Source organism: Etheostoma spectabile, chromosome 16, assembly GCF_008692095.1.
Source record: "Etheostoma spectabile isolate EspeVRDwgs_2016 chromosome 16, UIUC_Espe_1.0, whole genome shotgun sequence".
Taxonomy (NCBI): Eukaryota; Metazoa; Chordata; class Actinopteri; order Perciformes; family Percidae; genus Etheostoma; species Etheostoma spectabile.
In genome coordinates this window covers 23,180,888-23,187,483 of record NC_045748.1, presented here as the reverse complement: position 1 = coordinate 23,187,483, position 6,596 = coordinate 23,180,888, and the positions used below count along the sequence as shown (strand labels likewise).

The 6,596-nt window shown below is 38.8% G+C and overlaps 1 protein-coding gene and 1 long non-coding RNA gene across 6 annotated transcripts in view; one reads left to right on the top strand and one right to left on the bottom strand.

Moving 5' to 3' along the window:
• sptan1 (spectrin alpha, non-erythrocytic 1) overlaps positions 1 to 2,802 on the bottom strand; it is a 49,267-nt gene extending 46,465 nt beyond the window's left edge. For all 5 annotated transcript variants that reach the window (XM_032539385.1, XM_032539387.1, XM_032539388.1 and 2 more), the window contains exon 1: positions 2,612 to 2,802. The gene's annotated coding sequence lies outside the window, so the exon portion shown is untranslated. The remainder of the gene's footprint in view (positions 1 to 2,611) is intronic.
• The window catches only part of LOC116704177 (uncharacterized), a 23,462-nt gene that overhangs the window by 15,463 nt on the left and 1,403 nt on the right, over positions 1 to 6,596 (top strand). The window contains exon 2 of the long non-coding RNA XR_004335606.1: positions 2,383 to 2,388. This is a non-coding gene — a long non-coding RNA (uncharacterized LOC116704177). The remainder of the gene's footprint in view (positions 1 to 2,382; positions 2,389 to 6,596) is intronic.

Sequence of the window (6,596 nt, the reverse complement as noted above, 5' to 3'; positions counted from 1 at the left end):
GGGTCATGCATGGTCACCCTGGAGTTGCAATGAAAAAATATGTACAGGTTGAGAGAAGAGAAATATGTAGCTTTGTAATCACTGGTGCACAAGCATTGGCATATAGCAAAGTCTGTATAGCTGTGTTTAAATGCTGCAAGTTATCAATTTGACTCAGCAGCAAAACAAAGGTTGATTACAAATGACTGCAGAGCTGACTTTGCAGAAACGACTGACCTAACCCTCCTCGAATGGTCTAACATTAGTACATGCATTGCTGTTGTGTTATGTCTACTTTGCATTACAAACATTGGCTGGAACCACAGCTAGGATAACTAATGTACATTCCCTGTTGCCCAACTCCAGCTATTCAGCCAAATAATGTAATGAACAACATGTTTTGAAAAAAACAATAATATAAAAGGAAATGCACTTGTTCCTTTGAACAAAACGGAAAAAGGTATATTTTTGCTGTCAGAGTCAGTTGTCAAATGGAAAACAATATTCATATGATATGTAATCAAGTGATGATTGTAATTCAATCCGATTGAAATAAAGCAGCACAGAGGAACATGGTATTTGTGCAGGGAATATCTGGGAAGTATTTGAACTGTCCCATTTTGCTTCCATGTTTTTGTAGCACAGCAACATTAGGTCGGGCTACAGCGCTTTCACACCAAGGGTTTGAACAGGATGAACGAAGGTTGACTTTTTTTATGCACATAGACCCCGAAAAATGATGAATTTTCAGGCTGGATAAAAAAGACTTCTGTAAGGGCTATGAAATCAGAGGAACAGCACAAATGTTAGCTTTTAGCTGCAGAAAACTGTACGTTTCTACTCATTTATATATACACACACATTATTAATTCATTCATCCAAAACAAAGTGTTTACGTTTCAGCTCAATGCGAGAGCCTTTACCGCTGTCATTTACTGTCGCACTGCTTTCTCTTCCATTTATCCGCAATTAATTGCTAACATTAGCTAAGGTCCCAAGGGGTTTGATTTTGTTTAGAATTACACATGTGATTATCGGTTGCACTGTTGAGCTACATCAATGGACTCAAAAAAGAAAAAGTGAAAATGCTTGTGTTTGTGCCATGATTAAATGAAATAACCATTTTTTGCCCACTATCCCCTACCCCCACTATATATTTTTAGTATAATTACATTTCTAGTTGTTGGAACTTATACATTTTGCAACAACAAAAAAAGACAAGGGGGGGGGGGGGGGGGGGGGGGGGCTACAGTTAGAAAAGAACCTAAATAAAGAAGCAGTGATGACTATTTTGCCAATAAATGCTACAAAAAGTAAACAATCTAATTGTAATCCCTCAACTTGTTCATGTCCATTAGTTCTGCTTGGACTATGTCAGATAGATGGATTTTCATCTGCAATAAAGACTATAACTCCCATGATCCATCTCCATGCCTTGATTCCAATCTTGGAGCTATGCAGAGGGACGCTATTGGCTCAATCCCTATCTTGTAGACTGCATGCAGCTTTCTCTGTGAACTCCTTTGAAGAGTGGAGGGGCAGTTGGAATGCGAAGAACTTGGCACAACCCTGACACAGCCAGCTGCCTGGAGGGTCAGTTCCGGAGGTGTAAAATAGCTCTTTCACGTTATCACAAAGCCGGCTGTTTTTACTGTCCACAACCGTACTCATGCAAACTATAAACTATCTTCATGTAAAGTACATTCCGTCAATGTCCGCTGGAAATACCAAAGTATTTTCATAGCATTGCACTCATTAAAATATGCAGGTCTAACACTTGCAACTGACAGTTAGTCAAAACCGTCTCACATAGTGTTCATTCAATTCAGAACATCCGTCCATCAGAGACTTTGTAACGTAAAGTGTCACGTTACTCTCATTCACACCGCATTTATATAGTTGTAGAGTAATAAGAGGACTGACAGCTGAGGCCATATGTCCAAAGGCTGCACTGGGCGGCGGCTCTCTTTCAGCCATGGCGGACAAAGCTAATGTAACGTTAGCCACCTACATAACCTCGCCATTTTTTATTCCCGTGGTATTGTATTTATGGATTGAAAACACACAATTTGAAGACATATTTCAATTAATATAAAAAATATAGTTACGTTGGAAACTAACTAGCTAGCGGATAACGCTAGCATCTCGCTTACATGAACATTTTACATACGTTACCCAGCATCACCATAACGTTATTATTACAGTTACGAGGGATAATCATAACAGTTATGCTAGCTGACGTTTAATATAACGCTAGCTACCAACTTATGAACGTTTAAATGCAACGCATGTAACGTTAGCGGTAAATGTAACGTTATGTAAATGCAAACTGGTGTTATTTGGTAGGGTGGCTAATAGATTATATCTAACGTTAACCTACAGACGGCTTTAGCAGCAAACTAGCAAGCCGTCTGTTGCTATTTTAAATTAGCATACTGTAATAAGCATTCAACAACAAGAAAGCTTGCAGCTAATGTTAGCTAACGTTAGCCACCGAGCTAGCGAACCCGTAGCAGCCAGGGAACACAAATTGAATTAGGAATTGGGCAACTTGGAAAGTACGGCCTACATTGGGAAATTTATCTGTTTAAAAATTGCCAATTCGTAAATAAAAATGTAAGCATTCTCATACCTTGGTCTGTTTTCGAAAGCGCTTACGAATGTGAGCTTGTGTGGTTGTCCAGATGGCTCGACGACGAAGGATGCTAAACTGCTCTGCTCTCTGGGATGGCTGTTTCTTTTTTTTTTCTTCTTTTTTTTGTTGCCAAATGTGACGTAATTTTCTGCAGCTCTACGGGAAAAAACGATGAACACCGGAAATACCCGAAACTCTCAGATCATTGTGTTCGTGCTCAACACAAAATTAGTTTGGCCCTACTACTTCAGATTATTTTTTTTACGCTTATTGTCATATTCCTATAGCCTAATGTTAAGCGACACTAGTGGTTGTGGCATAAATCAGCAATCACAGAATATCACAATCAGCTTTATTGACACGATCAGTCGACACACACAAGGAATTTGACTCCAGTTTTGGTTACTGTCAATAATTGCACATCAAAAATCAAACAAGGACAATAAAGCTGAGCGAGGTACACATGAATATTGACTACTATATATACATAAATTACATTTTTTTAATATTGTGGTCAGATGAGCAAAAAATGCAGACCACCTAACTAAGAAAACATGTAATTTGGAATAAAGTGGAATACATTTTCCGCCCCACTTGATTTTAAAGGTGTAGTTCAGGGTGGTAAAATCTAAAAAGTTAAGGCAACCAAAGTATTCATCATCACAGTATATAATGGGTTTTGTTTTTTCCAAATAAACTCAGCATTATATAGTTTTATAGATTTACAAACAGAGGAATCAACATTTAAAGCAAGTGCAGTATTATGTCAGTTATACTTTAACCATTGGTTAGTTGAATTCTACATCTTAAGGACAAATCTCTCTGGAGCCATGGATTGATTCTTTTTTGAGTTTTATTAATAATTGGGCCAGGATTGAAATTGCATGGTTCATCATTAGTTTTAGTTAACACAATACTTAAATATGAATAAATAAGGATATATGTTCACACTGTGTAATGGGCCAAAGTTCACATTTATTTATATTTAAACAAATGTGAATATGTTTAAATGCAACAGAAATTAGGATTGAATCTTTCTAAAAAGTGGAGTGCAATCAGCCTCTGAGGTAACTGAAAACGAGGTGAGGTATCATGTTTAAGTGTGATTGAAGCAGTACTATTTGAGTAAAGTCTTTTTTGTTGAGATCAAAATGAAAGTCAAGTTTAAAGATGGTGGTGGTCGGAGCAAGGCACTGAAAATAGGGGGATGGGATGTAGGGTAAGGGCCATTGGCCCCCATCATTTTACACCCCGGGCCGGATTTTGCAAAATGGTCTCTCGTTTAATCCTTTGATGTGGGGTTTTAGAACTGAAAGCTGGTGCTTGACATTTTTAGAATAAACTAGATAGACTCTGGTTGTGCTCGGACCACACCCATCTTCAAAGTCGGCTATCATTTTGATCTCAACTACATTCCAGTTTTGTGACTGTGTCTTGCAGTTACTGGGCTTTGGGCATAAAGTAGAGGGGACAAGGCCCTTACTTCTGGTGCCCTTACTTGGGACTTGAGCTAGCTAGACTATCTGTACAATCTGAGTTTTCTGTTGCGTGACTAAAACAACTTTTTAACGTACACGTTCCACCAGAACAGGTTCCTTCCTGAGGCTATTTTAGATATCTGCATGGTAAATTGACACAGCTAGCTAGACTATGTGTCCAAGACATGCACAGAAAGACATGCTTCTTGCTGCTCATGCACATTGTTGAATTAGCAATAGTGCTAGTCAATGCAGAGCTACGTGTTTAAATTTTAAAGGCATTGTGCTCCGATCATTGCAGAACGCATTGTAACTTTACCAACAAATTGACTTTCGATGACTATCCATTATTAATACTAAGCTATAAATACTGTGCTCAACTGTGATTAAAAAGCATTTGATTCCTTCCCTAGTCTTTCTACAACCAAGCCAAATTCTCTGGGTGGACAAAGTAGAGATAGGGGAGGTCACCAGATCAAGATTCCAGATCGGTCCATCTGAGCTTTCACTTTCTCAAAGGCAGAGCAGGATCCCCAGGGCTCGGTTTACACCTATCACCATTTCTAGTCACGACTCATATTAATGTTAAAAAAACTCATAAAGTGAAATTTTCATGCCCTGGGACCTTTAAGACCCTCTTTTCCTGGTGCCCTTACTCAGAACACTCTCACTTTTCTAACTTGATCTCAACTACACAACTATAATGTTTGGATGGCAAACAAATGCCTACATACAGACTCAATTACCAATTGTATGTCAATGCACCAACACCAAAAAGTGTTGTGTCAATTTGTCTCTTTGTAACACTTTCTCTATCTTATCTCTCCACAGAGTTACATATTCCACATATACGGGGGACTGACCCAATGGGGCAGTCGACGTGGCTCACACCACTTCGTAGCCCATGCTCGGACATAAAAGGCCCAGGTGGGCATGGGTTCACTGATTTTCATTGACTGAAACAGTATCTGAGCGGCCTTGACTTCCACTTTGCAACAGGAGACGTGTGAGCACTTGAAAGCTCCGAGTCAGAGAAAGGAAGTTTCTTACACCCACTTACCATGTCTGAGAAGACAGGTGGTCTCCAGACCCCTTTCAGGATTCCTCATCTGCCTTTCCTCACTTGTGTTGATGTCAAAAATGTGTAAAAAGCGGAAACTACCATGCGGTGCACTTCCAGATACCAGTCTGGCAAGTTCTCTGTGATTTGGCTCAAAGGGGCCAGATGTTGAGTCTCAGGTTCTGGCTTTTGGCATTTCACTAGCTCCCTGGACCTCACCACAGTATGGATGCAGTCATTGCACTCACTGGGACGAATGCACAGCCTGTTTATCAGTCCATTCAGCTGGGCTTTTCCACATAAACTTTTCGCTTCAGCCTCTTTGACAGCTACATTTTTACATGACAACAGCCGCTTCTTTCTGCAAGCATTTTCCACTAATCAGGACACTGCATACTACAACATGTTTCAGTAATCACAGACATTAACCATCTCTTCTCAGTGAACAGCTTCCTAGTCTGAGACTGGTTAAAGAGCCAGTTATCATTATGGAGTTTCCATGTTTTTAAGGAGTTTACTCACACTAATACATGGATAAAAACTTACTTTTTCTTTATTTGAAAGTCCAGATCCTGGAGTGTCTGCTTAGAAAAATTCTGGCCCTTGGAAAATGATGACCACTGCACTACAGTGACAAATGACCAGCATCTAGGCGGCCTACCAGGCGCAAAAACAACATGTTTTGTGGCATTGATCATTTTTGTCCATTACTACCAACCCCTGGGACAACGTATGTAGGACACTGGCTAAATTAATACATCTAATTAGCTCATACGGACTACTTAGGTGTGTAGAAGCTAGCTGCTAGTCTGGGCTGTGGACATTAGTCAAATGTATCAGCAGTGTGAATATTAAAGGGAGAGCTCAGGTTTTTTGGAGAGCTTGTGTGACGTGTTACCCTATAATTACGTGTGTATACATTTGTATAGATGTTTATACATTTGTTAAGATTTATCTTTACAAAATAGTTTGGGATTCATTACCCCTTGATCAATTTTCACTGCATAGGAGAAATACCCATCGTCGTTTAAAAAACAAACATTACTAAGTAACTTTTACTTAAAGTACATTTTAAATTAACTACTTATTACTTTTACTTGAGTAATTTTTCAGATAGCTATTTTTACTTATAATTGAGTAATACTTCAGTATGGGTTATCAGAATCAGAATCAGAAATACTTTATTGATCCCCGAAGGAAAACTCTGTGTTACAGTTGCACAAATAGTAGAAATATAAATAAAGAAATAAAGAAATATAAGGAGTGTGGCTATTTACATAGTTAAAGGAATATTAAGATACAGTATTTACATAAATAACATAATTAAGGTGTTGCAATGGTGAAAAGTAATTATAAGTAAGTGTAAGTGTGTGTGTGTGTGTCAGATACTCAGAGGGAGGAGTTCTAAAGTTTGATGGCCACAGGCAGGAATGACTTCCTGTGG